Source organism: Halichoerus grypus, chromosome 1 (assembly GCF_964656455.1).
Source record: "Halichoerus grypus chromosome 1, mHalGry1.hap1.1, whole genome shotgun sequence".
In the NCBI taxonomy this organism is placed as follows: domain Eukaryota; kingdom Metazoa; phylum Chordata; class Mammalia; order Carnivora; family Phocidae; genus Halichoerus; species Halichoerus grypus.
The window spans coordinates 108,190,546-108,213,821 of NC_135712.1; the positions used below are offsets into that span (position 1 = coordinate 108,190,546).

The following is a 23,276-nucleotide window of genomic DNA, read 5'->3' on the forward strand; positions in this document are numbered from 1 at the left end:
GTGTTGGGGGGAGGGGCAGATAGCTTGTCTCTGGGCTTTCAAATCATGGAGAAAGTGTACCCAGTGGTCTGTACTCAAGGGTCTACACCTGTGAGGCTACATCAGCACCTGGACTTGACTTAGTAAGATGACATTCTGGACTCTGAGCTAGCACTGTACTAGGATGAGACTTTTGGGGGCCTTGGGAAGGAGGGAATGTATGTTGCTTATTTGAGGGATATGAATCACTGGGGGCCAGGGAGACCTGGGGTAACCAGTCTCTGTGTTCCTTGTGTCAGTGATTCTCACTTCCTGTTATTCATGTCCTTCTGTAGTCCACTTCTACAATGAATAGCACCTCTAAAATCAATAGCTTATTGTGCAAATGGTGGACTTCAACTTTCGAGACTAGATCATAAAAGTCATTGTTTCCACTTTGCTTTCTATTGGATTACTTGCTTGGAGGGAAGCCAGCAGCCACGTCAGGAGGACACTTATTCAACCCTATGTATGTGGAGGTCCATATGGTGAGGAACTAAGGCTTCCCACCAATAATAAACTGCCAATTTGCCAGTGAGCCATCTTTGAAAAAGATACTCCAGGCCCAGGCAAACCTTCAGATGATCACAGCCTCGGCCAACATCTTATTGCAGCCTTATGAGAGACTCTGAGCCAGAACCATCCAGTTAAGCCATTCCTGAATTCCTGACTCTGTATGAGATAATAATTTTTTTATTGTTGTTTTAAGCAGCTGAGTTTTGGAGGTAATTTGTTACAGAGAAACATCCTTACCTCAACCATTTAACTGATCTCAGAGATTATTTTTCAGCAATCATTTTAGGACTGAGGAAGTTAAAATGGCAGATTGGCATATTCATTTCAAATGTACTTGTGTGTGTGTGTACTATTATAAATCATTATGGACCTAGATGTCCTTAGGTTTACCTTTATTTTTTTCCTACCAATTTTTCCTGAGGTGACCTTGAGGTTGACCAGTTACCTAACTACTCAAAACTCACCAATTATAATTGTAACAAGTAGGAACATGCCAGTGATGAGATTAAACGTAATTTCTATAACCAAATTTATTCAGGGGTTTCTGAATTAAATAGCAAATAGTAAATAGTAAAAAATTACCACTTTTTACTATTCTTGATGGAGGCAATTAAAGAAATGCTATCCTTCACTCGAATTTTTAGAGGCAAAATTAAATGTGCTAAGGTATAGCCAATAATTAAAAAGTAGCGTGGGCTTTTTCTCAGTGCTTGCCTCTCTCTCATCCCTCCATTGTGTGAAACTTTGGAGCATTATCCTCTCCCTAGAATCATGAATTTTAAAAATCTCATGTTTTTGGTTTTTTGTTATTCCTTTTAAAAAGGCTTTATTGTCTCTGTGATCAAGATTCTAAATTTTTCAGGGAAGATTGTTGACATTGGCATGGCAGGATTCATTTTGTTTTGTGGTAAAAGATCATTCAATTCATAAAATGTGCTCAACACATTTCAGAAACTGTAAATTCCCCAAATCCATGTGGAAAAAAAGAAGAAGGTCTATGAATCAAAACAGGAGGTTATGAAAATTTTTTTTTAAACAACCAGAAATACTGAAAGGAGATTTATGATGATTTTTTCCCAGACATTTCCAAAAATTTCCCATAGGTGATAATTTTTTTCCTAGTTGATGCTTAGTTTACTTTCTGCCTTAAAACAAAACAAAACAAAACAGGAAAGCAAAAATAAAACAAAAACTTTTTGGGCTCTTTCTAAGCCCTAAACCTTTTGATTTACTGTGCTTAAAATACATACAACCTAGATTGTCCTAATATTCCTAGCTCAGAAAAGAACGGAGTTTGGGCGCCTGGGTGGCTCAGATGGTTAAGCGTCTGCCTTCGGCTCAGGTCATAATCTCAGGGTCCTGGGATCGAGTCCCGCATCGGGTTCCCTGCTCAGTGCAGAGCCTGCTTCTCCCTCTCCTTCTCCCTCTGCCACTCCCTCTGCTTGTGCTCTTCTGTCTATCTCTCTGTCAAATAAATAAATAAAATCTTTAAAAAAAGAAAAGAACGGAGTTAGAGTCCTACAGGTTTTGCACTGTGATCCAGCTCTAGCATTGTCCTTTTTAAAGAATGGGCAAATGGCTGCCCTTACTAAGAAAAGAGAATATAGCTTTTCTGTTGCTGAAGAGTGAGGGTGGACAACGTGGGTGTAGAAGAGGCTATGGAAGAGGCTAAGAAATGTAAGCTGTGATATTGTATAGATTAATGTCTAATTTTTCCCAAAATGAGAGTTGAACAAAAAAAGAAAATTGATTTCACTTTAACAGATATTACTTTCTATTGGTTAATAAATTTCTTTTTAAAAAATTTTTATTGTTATGTTAATCACCTACATTACATCATTAGTTTTTGATGTAGTGTTCCATGATTCATTGTTTGATAACATAGACTTTCTGTCAAGTATTATTTATTGGTATTGAATAAGAATTGACTATTGAATCAGAATATTATGTCCCTATAATACAATTGTGTCTGATTCTCACCAAAGCCTAAAGCTTTTTTGGTTAAATTTTGACTATCATACATCATGGCTTACACACACACACGCACACACACAGAAGCTTAAGCAAAACACTAGGCTGTTACTGAGTATTTTATTTTTAACTTTTCTCTTCTCTAGGAATAACACAAAATGGACCTCTTTTGGAAATGTGATAAGGATGTATCTGGTGTATTTTTCTTCTGCAATATTCAAAATAGATTTCCTGCCTCAGCAATGATAGTGTTCTCTCAACCAAGCAAGTATATATACAATATATATATATATATATATATATATATATATATATATAAAGGGCATGAGTCCTGAGTGTATAGCGAGATGAATTGTACATAGGATTCCACCCATGCAGCCACCACCCTGAACAAGGTAAGGAGAAGCTCCCTCAGCTCCTTTCTGGTCAGCAACTAGCCACCTTCGCACCCAGGTAATAACTATTCTTGCTATTATCACCCATGATTAGGTTTACATGGCCACTTTTTAAGATAAAATAAATATCAAAACCTCATTTATTAAAATAAATTTAACCAATTTATTTGTTGTTTCACGGCTTATATGAATCAGAAGTGATCACTATAAAGCTTGTGAGGGAACATTTACTATGAAATCTCCTCATAGGATGCTGCTTCCTTGTCATTCCGAGGATACAAGGAGAGCAATGGAGAACATTAAAAATCCATACCTGTCTATAGGGAGGAATGAAAATGCACATTTTGTATGGTGTATAAGAAAGTTTACCCTTGTCCCATGGATGATACTTGAACCTTGTAAGTGGGTAGAATCATGTTGTTCAAAGTCACATGATGGATAAAAGTAAAAGTGTACTGCACAGTACCATGTGGTCATGCATATCATCTTAACAAGAACAAGAAATCCAAAACCCAGACATGCAAACTTCCCAGACAGAGACCGAGAGAGACCAAGATATATATTTTTTAATCTAAACACTATTAAGAATTTTTTGTTGTTGTTTGGAAATCACCTCACTTAGCTTAATCTTCGTATGTTGAGGTTGATTAACCCTGTGTACTTTATGTTCAGAATGTACTTTGGCTGATACTTGCTTGGTTGAGAGAATACTGTCATTGCTGATGCAGGAGATCTATTTTGAATATTGCAGAAGAAAAATGCACCAGATATATCCTTATCACATTTCCAAAAGAGGTCCATTTTGTGTTATTCCTAGGGAAGAGAAAAGTTAAAAATAAAATATCCAGTAAAAACTTAGTGTTTCACCTAAGCCTTTGTAAATAGCCTGCAATTTAGAGACAGTGAATTAAGAATTCCATGTTGAATTAGAAATTAAAAATAGATGCAGTAGTGAGAAATGTATTTAAGGCCCTGCCTACACTGCAGCAAAAATCGTGTTTGCAAAAATTAGGATGATTCTTGCTAGCATGCTGTTAACACAGTTTCTCTGGCCGGGGAAGATAAAAATACATGAGATATTTTGGGGCATATTTTTAAAAAAACTTATTGATTTTTCTTACTGTTATAAATGCTAATGCATGTATTTTTCTTTTAGCATGTACTTATCCTTTTGTCTGTTTTATAATGGATTAGAATGAAGGGGATATGAATTAGTGACATTTAAAATATATATGATATTTTCATAGAGTATAACCTTATATCAATGTGTTTGAGCTCAATTTTCATGATCAGTTCTACATGTAGAGCCCTGAAGTGCAATTTCAGTGAAATCATTAATAGGGGCTTGTTGAAATTATGATATCATTGTCCAGAAAGAACATGGCGTGACCTTTCTGCTTATACACACACATGCATGCACACATATAAGCAGGTGTAAACTTTAGAATATATTATCAAATAAAAAAGGGGACTACTTCTATGAGAACACATAACTGAGAATTATATACCCTCTAATATCCTATTTCTTAAGAGTAAACACTGCTTACAAATTAAAGCATGACAGTGTTTTGCCAATAGATCTCAGAAAACTATCATTTGCTAGAATATATGTAGTTAATATCTCCATATATTCTCGAGTGGTAGATTCCTTGACACTATTGAAATAAGTGTAAGTCAACACATTTATAATTTTTGTTCCCTAAACTTTCAGAAAGGATCTTTTACTCTTCATTAGCTCTAAGACTGGGCAATCTCTTGAAATCAACTAATTCACAGTGTAAGGTTTGTCTAAATCAACAACCCTCTCTTCCAAACTTACCATTTATATCTTTTATTGCATGGGTCTCTGCCTCTAATCTCCAGAGCTGTGAGGTGCTCATCATCCAATTATTTAGAAAGGTTTTTTTTTTTTTTTTCTTCACACTGATTCTTTCTTCCCACTGAGGTGGGCCATGCACAAGCTGTGGTCTTACACTTTCTTATCTCCTACCTTCCATAGTTCAGTTAACTCCACTAGTGTTTGTTATGTACCCAACATCCTCTTTCATTCCATTCCTCCCTCAGCTTTATTCCAACTCTTTCTCTTTTACCTCAGGAAAAACCTCTTATATTTTTTCTCTCTCATATTCCCCCTCTCTCTTTGGAATCTCAAAGATAATGTTCATCATGGAGGATATACCCCACACTCTTACAGTGGAAAGCCATGAGTTTTAAAGTAAGAGTAAATATAACAAAGAACTTTTTCCTTTAGCTTCTAAAGCTCTTGAAAGTATTTAGAAGTTCCCAACAGCTAGTTTATAAATCTCTACCTAACTCCAAACATTTTAATAAGGCCAGCTTTTAATAAGAAGTCATATTAAATGATATTTTCTGTTTTATTTCATTACTATTACAGAAATAGTGCTTCTTTATTTTTTACTGTAAGCTAAACCACCCCAGTCATATTGTGGTTTAAATAGGCATTAGTCGGCTAGCCTTGACTCTTACTATGCATTCATTCCTAATGTTTTACCTGGAAGCATACGATAGCATCCAACTTAGCTGTTCTCCCTACTTCTCTTTGCCTCTCCTGCTCTCTAATGTTCACCCAGCAATGAGTGATTATTTAAAAGTGTCAACAGAACTTGCTACTCAAATCTCTAAAAATACCATATTTAGAATAAAATCCAAAGGCTTCATAAAATCGATGGCCCATTAGATGCCCAATAATATATGTAGCCCTGTATTACTGCTCCAATCTTATGTCCGTCCATTCTCCTCTCACCACATTTCAGACAAACTGAACTGTTTGTTCTTCTTCCAAAACACCAATTTTGTTTACTTTCTCTAGAAGTCTCCCTCCAGATTTGCTCAAATCTGGGCTCATATGTCGCTTGAGGCTGGCTAAAATTTTAGGTAATACTTGAATAGCCAGGAGGTGAAAGACTGAATTATGTGATAGGGGCCTGATCAAAGAAAGAAAAATTTGGAAATAACTAACACACAGATAATGCCAAGACAGAGTTTGGCTGACTAAGAGAAATCATGTGAGAGAGTGCAGCCAGGGGAGCTGCTTTGGGAATGGTCCACAGTTAAGGGACTTGGAAGAGGAGCCAGTGAAGGAAAGAGGGACGCAGGAACTAAGAGAATCTAAAAGTACAATGTCATTGAATATCTGTGACGTGGGAATTGGAAAAAAAAAAAAGAATAGTAAATAATAAATCAAATATAACAAAGATTAGGAAGTGTGAGGATCAAGGAAAAAGCCATTGGCTTTACTGATTTATTGCATTGTTTGAGTTTGGAAAATATCTTTTGTACTTCAAATATCTGTTTTAACTAATGCATTTTTTTGGGCAACTTTTTGAAATATCCTGTATATTTATGGAACAAACTTTCTATGTGCCCAACACCAGTCTCATTTTTTTAAAACATTTTTTTTTAATTTAAATTCAATTGGTTAACATATAATGTATTATTGGTTTCAGAGGTACAGGCCTGTGATTCATCAGTCTTATATAATACCCGGTGTTCATTACATCACATACCCTCCCTAATGTTCATCACCCAGTTACCCCATCCCTCCATCCCCCTCCCCTCCAGCAACCCTCAGTTTGTTTCCTAAGATTAAGAGCCTCTTATGGTTTGTCTCCCTCTCTGGTTTCATTATTTTTTATTTTTTCCTCTCTTTCCCTATGATCCTCTGTTTTGTTTCTTAAATTCCACATATCAGTGAGATCATATGATAATTGTCTTTCTCTGATTGACTTATTTTGTTTAGCGTAATATCCTCTAGTTCCATCCACATCATTGCAAATGGCAAGATTTCATTTTTTTGATGGCTGAGAGGTATTCCATTGTGTGTGTGTGTGTGTGTGTGTGTGTGTGTATACACACACACCACATCCTCTTTATCCATTCATCTGTTGATGGACATCTGGACTCTTTCCATAGCTTGGCTATTGTGGACATTGCTGCTATAAACATTGGGGTGCAGGTGCCCCTTCAGATCACTATATTTGTATATTTGGGGTTAATACCCAGTAGTGCAATTGCTGGGTCTTAGGGTAGCTCTATTTTCAGCTTTTTGAGGAACCTCCGTACTGTTTTCCAGAGTGGCTGTACCAGCTTTCATTCCCACCAACAACACTAATCTCATTTTGATCATTCTTATTTGTTCTTGATCATATGGACAATAGTAAGAAAGTCCATCTATAATCCCATTGTCCCTTGAAGGTTTCTATGAAATTGTTGCTTGTTAAAGATAGAAGCTATGATGTGTAAGGGATTTCAGGTCATCCAGAGATATTCACAGAATGAGACTCAAATCGGAAAGAAAATATATTTGTTTATTTTAAGTTAAAAATATTTTATTACTCTTTGTATGCTTTGGTTGACAAGTCTATAGAGCTAAGTTAATGTCATCTAAAACATTACCAGAAAACCCCTCCTGGAATGTCATATACTAAATCAGCATACCTATTAGTAAAAGAACCGCTTTTTATCTACTGTCAGTATTATGGAAGTCCTATACTCAAGCAAAGTTATAATTATATGTAATTAACTTTTCCATTTTCAACTAATTAAATTAAAAAAAGACCTGAAAACCCATCATCCCTGTATAACAGAGTGTACTGAAGCTTGAATGTTTGAACATTTAACCAAAAAAAGCATATCAATTTTGGCTTCTTCTTATCCCTCTTATTAACAAAAAGAGTCCACTGACTCTAGAATAGAAATGCCAAGCTTTGAAATTAGGTGGTGTCAGGTTGAGTATAAATTTGCTGTCATACTTTTGATGTGCATTTTTAAATTCAGATCTCAAAAGATCTAAAGAGGTGTAATTTGTAATTGAAAACAACATAATTAATACAAAATGATCCAAAGAAACAAGACAAAACAGCAGATAAATCCTCTGAATAACATCTAAACAAAGATGCGAAGCGATATCATGTCCTTACTGGTTGACAAAATGTACTCTCATGTATATACTCATTTAATTTGCTCATTCTTATGTCTCCTAAGAACCAGATTGCTTTTCAAATGTTACTAATGTGAGAATTATAGACGATAAATTCTGTCTTATAGACAGGGAAACATGAGAATACTTTACATTTTGACATGATACATTCCCAAATATATATAGCAAGCACAACTTTCCCATCAACATGGACTTTATTTACAAAATATAAATTAAAATTAATCATGGAAGAATACCTAATATTGTTGAAGGGAAGAACTATTGTTGTAGAAAAGCACTTTTTGATATGGAAAATTCTAAGTGAAAAAAGTCTACAAAAATAATAATGATATTTTGTGTGTATGTATGCAAAAAAGGGTATATGTTTACTAAAGACTGAAATGACATATACCGAAATGTAATATCTTGAGATTGCAGATTAATTTTTTTTATTTGCATTTTCTGCATGCTCTGCAATATACCTGTATTACTTTGGCATTCATTTTATAATCATTTATGAAACTGTGGCTGACACTATGTAAAGCAGTGTATTGAGAAGTAAACCAAATAGACGGGAATCCCTGCCTACATAATGCTGATATTTACAACACACAGTTTACTTTAAAATGTTTATTTCCTAATGGTTAAGAGCACAGACTTTGGAGACAAATTTGTGTTCAAATCCCAGCCTTGCTACTTACTAGGTGTGACTTTGGACAAGTTATTTAACCTGCTCCATGCTTCAGAGACCTCATAAGTCATAGAGGGTTAATAATAATACCTACCTCATAGAATTGTTGAGAAATAAGTGAGTTGATACTTGCAAAACACTTAAATCAGTGCTGGCATCTGGTAAACTTTTTCTACATGTAAGCTATTATTATTATTACTATTATCATTATTATTATTATTACTATTTATTGTACTTTTAAATCCCTGATAATACATGGATGAAGGGTTTCATTGCCCCTTTATTTAAAAGGAGGTAGCTGTGAGCAGGCAAAACCAAAGCATTCCCTTTACAGAATCTACAAAGTGCAATGGAATCTAAGGAGTGGTAGTTATACTGAGAAAAGAGAACTTTAATCAAAACCTTACTATGAGAAATGTATTAAAGTTTTACTGTTAAACATATCATTGCAGATACGTTAGTGCATTGATGTTCCATTTCTGTGTTTAAACAATAGTCCACACACATCTGGCCTGTCAGAAAATAAGGAAAATTTTTCTTGCCCATCTTTAATATGGGAAGAATAATTTTACTTAATAGACTTGATATAAATTGAAGTTATAAGATGTGAGGAAGAAAGGATGCTTTGAAGATGTAATTATTATTTTGAAAATAGGTATAATTTTCTGCTTCCTTACTTATCAGGTTTAATTAATTACTGTGCTTACCGTACTCTCTGATATGCAGTTTATAGTATGTACAATGGCTGTGAAAACTGCCGATTACTTTTTTTCAAATTGCTTTTTGAAGTTTTCAAATTTTATCCTAATGGGAATAAACAGGGTTGGTAGAATGGTGTGAGGGATGGGATAATAACCATAGTGAGTGGTTTGCCTTTAAAGTTAAAATCGCTGTTTTGCAAATTAAAAAGGAAGAAAAGAAAAGAAAAAAGGACAATTTCTCAGTCATGTTTTTGCAAATGAAAACTAGCCAGAAAAACTGAGCCTGAGGGTTGCATACTATTTCTTGAGTTTTATTTATTAGTCAACCATCTACCATTAACTACTTATGCTAGCGTCTTAGTCGGTGCTTCATTCAGCTGCTCTTATCGAGACCCTCTTTGTGTGCTAAGCACTTGACTAAAGCCAGCTTCTCAGTCAACAAAGAGTAATAAGGTCCAGTCCTTGCCCTCAGGAAGTTTACCATCTAGAAGGAAAACAGACTTGTAAATAAGCCATTCCTGTTCAATACATTATTATTAGAGAAGAGTTTATTTTTTTTATTTTTTTTTTAAGATTTCATTTATTTATTTGACAGAAAGAGACACAGCGAGAGAGGGAACACAAGCAGGGAGAGTGGGAGAGGGAGAAGCAGGCTTCCTGCGGAGTGGAGAGTCCGATGCGGGCTCGATCCTAGGACCCTGGGATCATGACCTGAGCCAAAGGCAGAATTTTAACGACTGAGCCACCCAGGAGCCCCTAGAGAAGAGTTTAAAAGAAGTCATGTGGTTCTCCCTGGCAATGAATATGTGAAAGATTTTCATGGCATCATTGGTTATCATAAAACTTCAGGAGAACCCCCACATTTTTATGCATATTAGCACTAGTTTCCATAATGTATGTGCGTTGAAGACAAGTAATGAAGGTCTAACACAAGAATTGAATAGGGGGTTGTATAATGGGTCTGCAGAAAGACAGTTATTCCTAGGCAGGGCATTTGTTTAGTATGTACTGGTGCTCATGTCTTCATGTGCTTTCTTGATGGATTTTTAAAGCCTTCTTGCCCACTTCCACTGTTCTGTGACCCCCTCCTACCAAAGGGTGTAAACTTGATGTTCCTGCAAATGAATCCATCAAAACAGAAACATTAATTTTTTTGAGCAAAACTGTGTCAATAAAGATGTAAAGGGAAGTTGTTGGAACTCCACAACAGTGTATAAGACCTCCACAAAAGAGGGCCATTGTGAATAGGGGAATGATCTCTCTTGAAGCTGGTATATGAGGCACAGACTTCCTAATTATTTCCTGGATCAAAGTTTTATCCTACTAAAAATATGATAAACATAGACTTCCATTGTTCACAGTCTAATAACCTCTTCTATACTTAAAAACTGAATGTTAGCTTTGTGATAAACTATTTCATATAAACTGACACATGCACAAAGCAATGATCTTTTTATATCCAAATTATCTTATTCAGAAAAATCCCACCAGACTATGTAAAAGAACAATCTATGATAATTTTATTTTGAGCTTATTGTCAATTCTCATTCTTAGTTTAAAGAGAAGCCAAAGGGTCTATGGTTTTGATCTGTATTTTGATGTCAACTTGGCCATTTCTCCCACTTTATGCAAGTTTAAAGATTAAATAATTTTTAATTGGCAAAATCACAAATAAAATGAATATGGAACAACAAAGGGACCACCCAGAGTCATGCAAACGTCTCACAAGTCTCTTTACATGGAAGGAATTAGAAATTGTTCGGAGTTCCATACAGAAATATATATGCAAAATGAAAATGAGTGCTTCTGACAAAGAATTCTGTTTTATGGTTTTAATACATGAAATATGAGTTTCAAGAGTTTTTAAACGTTTCTAATAATTGTAGAGTGAAGACTGCTCAAAAAGAAACTGGAATAAAATCCTTTAATTATAATGGAAGGAAGAAATATCTACTAATCTCTCCAAAAATGACCATATTACCACTCTTTCTCCATCATCCCCTACACACTTCCCATTCATAGAACTGGATAATCCCTAGTTGTATGGGCACAGATAGTGGGATCTAGGTAGAAAAGTCACATTGGACAAAATGTTCAAATCACTGTGGTCAGATCAGTCCTGAGAAACATTAGGATGTTTGTTATGCATGAGGACATTTTCCCCATAGTATTTTGAATAGAACATGATTGTTTTTGACTTTTGTTCCTGTTGTGGTGTCAATTTTATGTGTCAACTTGGTTGGGCCGTGGTACCCAGATATGTGCTCAGACATTCTAGGTGTTTCTGTGAGGGTGTTTTTGAATGAAATGAACATTTAAATTGGCAGACTTTGAGTAGAGCACATTACCCTTCATAATATAGGTAGGCCTCATTCAATCCATTGAAGGCCTAAATAGAACAAAAGACTGACCTTCCTTGCCCAGAAGGGAATTCTGCCAGCACGTCCAGCCTTCATGGCCCACTCTGAAGCACTTGGACTTGCCAGCCTCCATTTTCATGGGAGTCAATACCTGAAAATAAAATCTCTCTCTGTATATGTACATGTCCTATTGTACATATCCCAGTCTGTTTCTCTGGAGAATCTTGATCCTTTAGATAAAGCTCTAAAATCAATTGCTGGAAAATGATAGACATGATGTATATAGTGGCACCAGAATGAGACAGTGTAAAAAGAAATTCTTTTGAAAACTACTGGAGAAGTGGGTGAACAAATTAATGTAGGTCTATCCCCTCGTGTTATGGAGTGTACTTAGTGCAGAGGTTGGGAGACACAAACGCCTTCAGGTTGCTCACCAGCATGTAGCAGGTAGAAGGTCCTCACTTAAGACAATAGTATGGCCTGCAGTGTGTGGTAAATAATAATTTTTGGATCTAGTCTAGTTTCTCTCTTCTTCCTCCTCCTCATTCTCATTTATGTTCTCTTTCTTAGTCTTCTTAAGTTAATACTATACTGGTCTAATACAAAAAAAGACATTGTAAACCACATTAGGTTGTTAAATTTTTGAGCCCCAATAGATTTGAACTTGAAATTTCAAAGGAGCTTGATCTCACAGATATTGACATAGGACTGATACAGGACATGTAAGGGTGTACCTTGTTAAGAAGTAACAAATCTAATAGAGGGCAGGGGGAATAGCATTGTAGGTTGGGTCTGTGAGGGCTGAGGTATTGACCAGAGGCAGTAAGGGAGAGACACAAAAAAGGGTACACAGAGGTGATATTATTAGAACCTCAGTGCTTGAGTTGGAAAGTTCTATAGATTTGCAAACAAAATTCCCCAAAGATAGTAACTTTCCCAAGTTCATAGCTAGGCAACAGGAGAATCAACCAGGACAGATACAGAATTTAGTTTCCTCTAAGGAAGGAATTAGGTAAAAGTGCAGCCCTATTAAACCATAAGTCCCCTGAGAGCTTATTTATGTACATCTAACAACTTTATCACAGTGTCTTGTACAAAGTAGATGCCTCATAAATATTAGTGGTTTAAAATAGAACTTAATAAATAAGTAGTTAGCTTGCTGTCACAAAGGCCTTCTCAGTCTAAAAGTAGAGGCAGGGAAGTACCTTTATATATATTTTTAATTCTTTTTTTTTTTAAGATTTCGTTATTTATTTGAGAGAGAGAGAGAGAGCACAAGTAGGGGGAGAGTGGGGAGAGGCAGAGGGAGAAGGAGAAGCAAACTCCCCACTGAGCAAGGAGCCAGACATGAGGCTCGATCCCAGGACCCTGAGATCTTGACCGGAGCTGAAGGCAGACACTCAACTGACTGAGCCACCCAAGTGCCCCAGAGAAGTAACCTTTAAGAAGCAGGGACAACCTTGGGGCAGTGAGCTCTGAGGCACACCTCTACGCATGGCTTCATGGAAGGACTTGTCTCAAAAATATCCCTCCCTCAGCACCCTGTGGGAGCTTTTTGGTTTTTATTTTTGTACAACGTTCCAAATTCCCCCACCTGGAGCCTCCATTTGGTTAGGGCACCCCCCCTTAAAAAATCAGTCTACGTTTTTAGGGTTAATGTGACATTAGTCAGATGATGATAAAGCAATTAAAATTAGGTAGCTTTCTCCTACCCATTAGCTGAAATCAGGTTTATTTGTAAAGATGGGGGATTTTTTGTAGGAAATATTTTAAGAGGAGAGACAGCAGGATGTCACAGTAAATTAGGAGAACAATCAACAAGGGGGGTTGGGTAGAAGGATTGCAAGTACAGACGTCTTATGACTAGTTAAGGTAATCTAAGATCTTGTCATTCAAAGTGTGGTCTGAGGACTCCACTATGGTATCACCCAAAAGCTTGTTAGAAATGCAGAATCTAAATGCAGAGACCAAAAGGAGTCTCTATGACTAGGCAAATCAGGAAATGCTTCTAATCTTCCATCTTCTATTCCAGATGACTTCCTACTTCCCAGAGCCAGGACTTGTGCCTGTGCTGTTACTAATGGATTTGAATTACCCTATGGGTTAAGTAGGTTATAAAACTGGCCTAAGAGTCTAACTAAGGCATGCAATATAGCACCCATAGGGAAATGTCTTCTGATTTGGACAACTGACTTACAGTAAGCTATTAGAACACCATTCCTTTATACACTTGAGTTGCGTTCAGTCACCCCCGGGAAAGTCTTATTCTTAGTTCAGAAACAAAACTGAATTTTCATGCACCAATCTATAAACAGCAGAGGTAATAATATTAGAATTTCCACATTCATATATCAGTGACAGTGAGAGAAAATCAAATATCTAAGCAAAAACAAATCCCTCAATATCATAAATTTAGGGGCGCCTGGGTGGCTCAGTCGTTAAGCATCTGCCTTCGGCTCAGGTCATGGTCCCAGGGTCCTGGGATCGAGCCCCACATCGGGCTCCCTGCTCTGCAGGAAGCCTGCTTCTCCTTCTCCCACTCCCCCTGCTTGTGTTCCCTCTCTCTCGCTGTGTCTCTCTGTCAAATAAATAAATAAAATCTTTTTTTTTTTAAAGATTTTATTTATTTATTTGAGAGAGAGAATGAGATAGAGAGAGAGAGCATGAGAAGGGGGAGGGTCAGAGGGAGAAGCAGACTCCCTGCCGAGCAGGGAGCCCGATGCGGGACTCGATCCCAGGACTCCAGGATCATGACCTGAGCCGAAGGCAGTGGCTTAACCAACTGAGCCACCCAGGCGCCCATAAATAAAATCTTTTTAAAAAATCATAAATTTATTTGTGATAAATCATGCTAAAAAAGCTTAAAATTTTCCACTGAATGAAGAAATTTAAAAAAATAAAAACAACAACCAATGAATGGTAAGATAAGATTTCTTTCTAGACTGCTTGTGGCTTAAAGACAGAGCCAAATCTCATCTATTCCTAATATCCAGAAGTGTGCCTGGAACAAAGAAAAGACTCATCAGTTGTGAATGAATTAATGAATGAGTAAATCAATACCTAGTATGATGCCATGTTTAAAGTGGATTCTGAGAAAATGTTTGTCAAATCAACAAAAATGTACAAGAACATACTAAATCAAAAGAATTATCCAGTAAATAGAAGAAGGTGAGTCAGGGTGATTAGCAAATATATGCTAAATTAAAATGGCATGTTTTACGTCACTGAGGATAGAAATTGGAAAAAAAAAGATTTTTTAAAAACTGTATGTTTTTCTTTAGATGTAATGAAGTAGTCTATCAGCAATGGAGGTAACATTTGTAAAGGTTTACCATTTGGTAATTACCATTACCAAAATGAAAAAATTCATTTTGAATTAATTTTCTTTGAAGACCTTCAACTCCAGATAATCTCTCCTATGGAGTACTGCCATCCATGTCCATTGTCAAATTTTTAACATCTAAAAACATAAGAATAAAAACCAACTTGCTGATTAATGTGTATTTTGAATATTTTGTTCTAAGTCATATCCTTCAAGATGTAAGTATGGAATCAAATTGTTACAACAAAGTTAACCCAAGAGTTCTAGATCCTAACCTAAGTCTTTTTAAGACTTCTAGTACATTAGTCTCCCATGGCAAATCAATTAAATACCTGAAATGTGAAAACTTTCATAAACCTCTACTTTTAACCCAATTCCAGATCAATTCAGAAATCTGACAAGCTAGTCAGTTTTATGAATGGAGCAAAAACTTTAATAGACTATAACTGTAGCAAGTAGCTCAGGACAAAGGTGTTTTTCATGTTGATTTTTCCTGAAAGTGAATTCAGGATTGGAGCTTGCCTCTCACGGATCAGTGTATAGTAAGCATTTCTTTCCAAAGAAGAATCCAGCACCTAAGCCATTCCGGGGTCTACCCTCAACAGCAGGGCTACATCTCCAAGAAACTAACCACTTGAATCTGCATGCTCAGACTGTCTTCTGAGCAAAAGTAGTCATTGGATTTTTTATTGGTCATTATTTTTTTCTCAAAACTACCGGTGTTAAGAAGTGCTTCTCTTAAGCCTAATACACTGCAATTATGTGAACGGCGTTCAGAGTCCATGTTCACACTAAGCACACTTTAAACGTGCAAGTTATCTCTATGCCACAGCAGCCTTTATCTTTCCAGAGTAGATTGCCATACCTTTGTGACTCTACATAGGCTTCATTCTATATCAATAACATAATTAAAAGATGTTGATTGAGTGCCTACTGTAATGGGGCGCTTTGGGAGCTGGGATATAGCCAGGAACAAGATGGGCTGGGTCATGGCTCTCATGGAACGTATATCCTAGAGGGGCAGGGAGTAGGCAGACAAGAAACAAAAGACTACCAAGCAAATAAAACCTAAACCTAAACCTAACCAAACCAAATCAAACCAAATGCAAATAAGGAAACACCAATTAATGAGAAGTGCTGTGATGACAATAAAATAATCTGATATATGGTACGTGGTAGGTAACTTTAGATTGTGTTCTCAGAAGAAGTCCATCTCAGGAGATTATATTTAAGCTGAAACGCAGAGAAGATGTCAAGCATGCAGGCATCTGGGGTAAGAGCATTCCAGGCAGAGGGAGAACAGCTAATGAAAAAGCCTTACAATGAATGGAGAGAAGCTGGGATGGCTTACAAAACACAAAGTAGTAGGTGTGGAAGACAGTGGAAATGAGGTCAGAGGGGTAGGCAGGAGTGAGATCACATAGGGCTTTACAGGCAAAGGTAAAGGACCGGACATTTTTTTCTAATTGAAAATAGGAACCTTTGATATATTTTAAACACAGGAATAATATGATCAGATTTAGGACTTAAAAAGATCACCCTGCTCTTCTGTGAATGATGGATTGCAGAGGGGTAAGGTTGTCCAGACAGGAGACAATAGGGCTTTGGACAGTGTGGTAGAAGGAGACAGGGAGTGAAGTGGGTATATTTTTTTAAGTTTATTTATTTTAGAGAGAGAGAGAGAAAACATGAGCGGAAGGGGTAGAGGGAGAGAGAGAGAATCTCAAGCAGACTCTGCGCTGAGCACAGAGCCCAATGCAGGGCTCGATCTCACGAGGGGGAGATCATGACCTGAGCCAAAATCAAGAGTTGGTCGCTAAACTGACTGCACCACCCAGGTGCCCCAAAGTGGATGTATTTTTAAAAATAATTTGGAGGTAGAGGCAATAGAGGCACCTACAAAATACAAAGATTTTATAGCTCTTTTACAAGGGTATATTGCCCTGTTTTATTTCTAATACCATAATTAATATTATTAGAATTCTGTTGACATTTGTGAAACAAACTAGTTCATAGGATCAATGTCTTCACAGAAAGGTCTATGCAGACTTCTAAGGTTCCTTCCTCTTATGCCTCTGGGAAATGAGAAAACTCGTAAGTCACCACCTTTTTGAGCAGTTTGGGATATTTTTACAAAAATGCATGATTTACTGTTTGCCTCTGAGCCCTTTGAGAGCAGGGGCTGTTTGTTCATCACCTAGGCTCAGCACCAAATGCACAATAGATGCCTCATAAATGCATGTGCAGTAAATGAATAAATGCTGACATGTTAATTTCATTTCAAATTTCATTTCATTTCTACTTATATAAACTTTACCTGGGCTTCTTAAAATGTATCCCATTTGCTATTCTGCTATTCAGAGAAGATTCTTTTTTTCAGGATAATTCATGTTAATGCCTACTTTGGGATTATTTGATAATGGAGCATTTTATTTTTAAAATATTTAATTAAATTGGTGTCCAATACATGGATGTGTTTACATTTTGTGTTATTTTGCTAGAGCTGGCATCGCAAATACTATAAACTGAGTGGCTGAAACAACAGAAATGTATTTTCTCACAGTTCTAGAGGCTGGAAATCCAAGATTGGTGGCAGCAGGTTTGGTTTCTTCTGAGGCCTCTCTCTTTGACTTGCAGATGGCCACTTCCTCACTGTGTCCTCCCATGGCCTCTCCTCTGTGCACGCACATGGCCCTGGTATCCCTCTGTATGTCCAAATTTCCTCTTTATCTGAGGATACCAGTCAGACTGCATTAGGACCCACCCCAAAGACCTCCCCTTAATTCAGTCGTCTCTTTAAAGGCCCTGTCTCTAAATCCAGTCACCTTCTGGGGTCCTGGGGGTTAGAGCCTCGATACAATTTGGGAGGAACACAACTTATATTTGTCTGTTACAAATGCTAATTCTTTAACAGTAAGAAAATAGACCCATTTTTTAGTGATGACTATATGCCAGTCATTAACACACACACACACACACACACACACACACACACACACACGCACACACGCACGCACTAGCCCTATAAGGTAAATAGTATTATTTGCTGATGCACAAACTGAGGCTGAGAGAAGGCAAATTGGCAAAGATCCCAGAGATAGAAGGTCGGGGCTAGTATTTAAACCCAGATCTTCATGACTTCAAGGCCTGTTCTTTTAACAACTGCACAGTGCTGCCATCCCTAATAGAACGATTGTGAATGTATCTAATAAAATAGTGCACGTAAAGTACTTGGCACAGTGCCCAACACATAATGACTCAACAAATGTCAGGTTACTTCCCCTAACACTACGGGCTTAAAGGACAATAGCATTTGAATCACCTCTTTCTGTCTCTCCTGGTTTTTCTGGAATGCCAATTTGGAATACACGTCTTGAAAAGATGGGCCATAATGGTTCTCTCGACTCAGTGTCAAAGCCTGTTTGCTATTTCAGTAGATGCCTCTGTGTATATATGAATTCACAGGAGCTAGATAATGAAAATGCTTTTAAATATAAAAATAGTTTTCACAATTCTAATGCTTAGCAACTAGCATTAAAAAGGGAAAGAAAAGCACAGTAACATTCCTTTTCCTTTAAAGACCATTCTGTTTATAAAACCATCTCTAGCTGTGAGTGCTTTAAATCAGCAGGAATTAAGGCAAAATAAAATAAACTCCAAGTTTAACATAGCAGTAAATTAACTATTCAAGATCCCTGCCATGAATATATTTACCGATTTATAGAGGTAAAGGTTGATGGTAAAATGAAATGTCTATGGTGAAATGAAAATTAACTCTCTGGACAGAGAAAACACCCAACAGCTTTAGAAATGCAATCAAAGAGAATTCGAGACAGAATTTCTCCTTTTGTGATTTCACTGGTTACTGCTATACATGCTATCTCAAAATGTCTACTACTACTACTACTAATCAAGTCTTGTTCAATGAAATCTGTAACCTATTTTAAAAGGTTCCAGCATAGATGGCATAATAGCATGTATGTGTCTGTTGGTTTCGGCTTTAACCCAAGGGGCAGTCGGTTGCCTTAATAGAGATTCCAGAGATGGGAGGCAAGCAATTTATCAGAAAAATGCCACCTTTCCGAGGTAACTGGTACAAGTGCCTCAGCTATCTGCGTCTCTACACCTGAGACTTGGCTAATTAGCATACTAAATGTCAGAAGTGGTTTTTATCTGGAAAATTCATGGTTTATTTATAGGCATGATGAATGTTAGAAATGGGCCATCATTGGTGACATTAAAGGTATTCATGGATCGCTAAGGAATTTTAGAAACACTTTCTACCTTCGTATGAATCTGGTGAATCCTGAAACTGAGGCCAGCAGAGAGGGGAGCCAAGGCTGGACTACTAGATGATCTTGTGTCCATTCATGGTTCTTTAGTTGACTGGCTGTCCAAGGCAGACTGTAAAGGACAGAATCCTGCCTGTGGGTTTTTGTTTTGAGTAAACTTTCATGCAGGATGCCTAAAGAACTCCTCTGGCACATCTTCAAGCTTTAGAACCTGGTCATTAACAAGTGCTTGTTAAATGAATGTCTTCTATATGTATGGCAAAATTCGTCTGAGATTTATTTTTTATTATAAGGTGGTAGCCAGTTTGTTGGGGAGGGGCCAACCCTTCCCCACTCGAGGTCTTTGGGGGTCAGATAGAATTCAGGAGATATATGTGTATAATCAAAGTGGTTTAGGTCAGTCAGAGCAGCATTTTAGGGGATTCTTTTTCTTTAATTCCAATCTTTAATTTTCTGTGGGAATGTCGACATGACCCATAAAAAAATAAAATTTATTAATCTTATTAGTCATGCAATTCTAAATAAGCCCTTAATAATACTAAACATGAGACCACTTGAATGAATATTTTCCTTATTTCTTAGTTTTCAATTAACATTCTTTTACATCTTTCCAAGAAACAGGAAAAACAACAAAAAGTTGCCTTGAGAATTTATTATAAATTAAGAAAAGCTTTGTCCTCAAGGCAAAGAATTCAGAGAGAAAAAAGCAGGAACTAGTGCTTTAGCCTTAGTTAAATTTCATAAACCATTTTGTTCTGGATTTGGCAGAACACAAAATGCTTTTGCCAAATTTTTCCCTCATTATTTAAAGCCACATGTTCTATGAAGGGGATTTAATGCATATGTTACAAATGTTTTTATAAATATGTTTTACTAGTAGAGATTACTAAGCTAAGGTGACCATGCCTAAACATTAGCCCATTATAACACAAGCCATGGGATTGTTTTAATTAATCAGTCACTTTCCTAAAGTATGATGGAATGGAATTTACCTACAGAGGAAATGGAATTTAGTTGAACCATGAGGAATTGAGGTTGAATAGATTTATAACCGGTGAGATTTATTAAGCCTTACAATATATGGAAGGCTTAGGAATGTAGACTCATCAGACAAATAAAAATTCAGAGTTGGAAGGGTATTTTGGCAAATTGCAACCTCATTTGGCCTCAGTTTCTGCTTCTGTAAAATTTAAGGGTTGGTGTATGTTGTCGAATCCCAGGCTATTAATATTAAAGACCACCTTTATTATTCACTCACTCACTGTGGGCCATATAATTCAAAAATTTTGCTAACCAAATTGCATCTGATGACTAATAAATCCTGTCTCAGATTTTTATTAATGAAACATATTAATCACTGTTTGTGATCAGTAGAAGATATCCAGGATTACCACACTGGGTGGATATACTGTTGGCCAAAGCCAAAGAAATTTGATATTTTAGTTAACCTGTGCAGGTTGCCTGTGGTAAAATTTACTATTTCCATCAGACATTTTAAAATATAGGCAGTGCTGATTGTATGAGGATAATTGATTCCAGAAAAGGGCCATTTACAGTGAGTCCATGTAAAACACAGGTCATTCTGCCTTGAAATTTGAAGTTTATAATTATGAAAATGAGTTTATTTTATTTCAGTTATACTTGTAGTTAAGGGTATATGTGTACCTGAATATATCATAGAATAATAGAGTGACAAGAATGTTGTTTGTTTTATTTTGATGTAATTTTTTCCCAACAAGACCTCACCTCAAGGTTAACTTAGAAGTTTGCAAGAAGGGTCCTTTTGGTTGGGGGAGAGGATGGTGTGGGGCATAGTGGGTACAAAATAGTCAAGGCCCAAAGACTTCCTTAATCCTTTGATCCTTAATCAAATTGTTCTCTTGTGCACTCTGATCATCCTTGTGCCCAATCTTGAACTTCAGTTTGCAGATGATTTTTGCATTGTACTTGCATTGTGTGGTTGAAGGATTATAAACATCAAGTCAAAGAGAACAAAGATACTGAAGCCAAAGGCAAGGCTAGATCTAGTGGTAGCATGGGAATAAAGGGGGGCTATTTTTTTTTTATGAGTGGTTCATTTCTGAGTGATTTTTTTTTTTTTTCAGGTTACATCTACTTTATTTCCTTTGCAACTGGTACCCCTACCAGGGGTCTCTGGAGGAAATCCTATAAGTAAAATAGATCGTTGTCTGCCATCTGTTGAAAAGCATCATTCACTTGGCTGGCCCAGGAACCCCACGCAGACTGAGGATCGCTTCATCTTTATTATAGCCCTCTGTCTCTAATATTCTATACATTTGGTTGTATACTATTTTCTGATGTGGAAATTGAGAAGCTGAGGAGTTATTATTTGCTATAGGTCACATGGCCACTACTGGCCAAAGCAGGTCTAGAATCTGGATTCCTGGCTTTTTTTGGGGGAGGGGGAGGGAACACTTGAACATAATATTTGTGATTGCAAGTGTTTATGATTTTATTAATTCAAATCATGCCTTGTCTTTAAACTTTAAGATATTATAATTTGATTAAATAGAAATGCTAAATGTTAAAAACAATAACTGTCTCTTCCTCAGGAAACCTCATGGGCTTTAAAAGGATATCTTTAAGAAATATATTCTGTTAATTTTAATCAAATTTTTCTAGTCTGGAGATCAAAATTAAGCTGCAGTTTCAGACACTGGCACTCCAGAACAGCACAGCTTGGGATGACTCAGCCAAGGGAATTTCCTTTGTTAAAATGTTTCAAAGAGATAGCATCATGTGGTCTAAGTGGTAAGAACACCCTACACGTGGAACCTTCAAGATGGGTACCTGGAGGGGGAGGGAGGGAGACAGTCTTCAGGCTTCCACATTGGAACCAGGGGAGAAGGGATGAGTTTGAGTATTAGAATCTGGGGTGAAATTTAGTTATTGTTGCCAACCTTTTAAAACTTACCCAGAGTCTGGATTCACCTTAAATTAAATTATGGAACATTTCCTGTATAAACTGATTGGCGAGACACTTTATTTTCATGGATATCTTCAGTGGGAACTCCAATATAGCAGACATGCTATTGTTATTCTTACTAATCTTCCTCTCTGAGGAGCTATTTTTTTTAAACAGAAAAAATGGAAGAAAAAAACCTTATTTTGCCCTGAGTCATATCTGAATAATGTTAAGTTTTGATAACCTCTCCTGAAGAGTATCAGGATTTTTTTCTTTCCTTTTGTTTCTCTAAAATTCATGGAGAGCTTATCTTTCCACTAGCCATTAAACCATCTATCATATGATAAACTAGGAAGTGGAGCCCTTCGTGATTTATACTGGTAAAATGGGTGGTCAGGAAGAGTTGGGAGATTTAAGAATATTTGAGTTACTTCTTGCTTCCTGGTGAGACTGTTTAAATTTAGGATATGCACATAGTATAATTGTGGAAAATCTTGTGGAAATTCAGAAAAGTTTTAAAATTTCAAAAAAAAAAAGCACTGATAATACTAATTGCTTTAACCTTTTCCAGATCACAGCAGGGTAGAGAGTGGTTGGGTGCATGGATTTGAAGCCGGACTGCCTGGGCTTCACCATTCCCTGGTTGGATGACCTGAGGCAAGCTTCTTAACCTCAGTGGGCCTCAGTTTCCATCTTTATAGAATGGGGAGGAGAATAATACCTACTTCATTGGGTTGTTGAGAGGATATAAATGAGTTAACATGCATGAAGCTCTTAGAACCGTGAAAACATGACCCATGTCAACTTCCATAGTCGTGTTAGTGTCATTGTTATAAGTTTATCCTTCTGAATCCCTGATAGACATGTAGATGAATGATGTCACAGATCTTATTTTATAATTAGAGAGACTCAGAAATCACCAATAGTATGTAAAAGATCAGGGCAAATCTGTAGCTTTCTATCTGTAGAATCTGGTGCCATTCAAAAATAAAGAAGAAGAAAAAAAGACATGAGTATACGTTTCTCTAAATATATGAGGAGCATGAACACCAAATGTGAAAAAAGGATCTGGTGAGGTTGGGGGGAAAGTTCAGAGTTTATTAGTGGTTAAGACATGAGTATCTCAGTAATTTGGGAGAGTTCAT

General features: G+C 36.7%; 1 long non-coding RNA gene across 2 annotated transcripts in view; it reads left to right on the forward strand.

Annotated features, from left to right (window-relative positions):
- The window catches only part of LOC144379924 (uncharacterized), a 107,226-nt gene that overhangs the window by 13,405 nt on the left and 70,545 nt on the right, over positions 1-23,276 (forward strand). For both annotated transcript variants that reach the window (XR_013443460.1, XR_013443461.1), the window contains exon 2: positions 21,311-21,977. This is a non-coding gene — a long non-coding RNA (uncharacterized LOC144379924). The remainder of the gene's footprint in view (positions 1-21,310; positions 21,978-23,276) is intronic.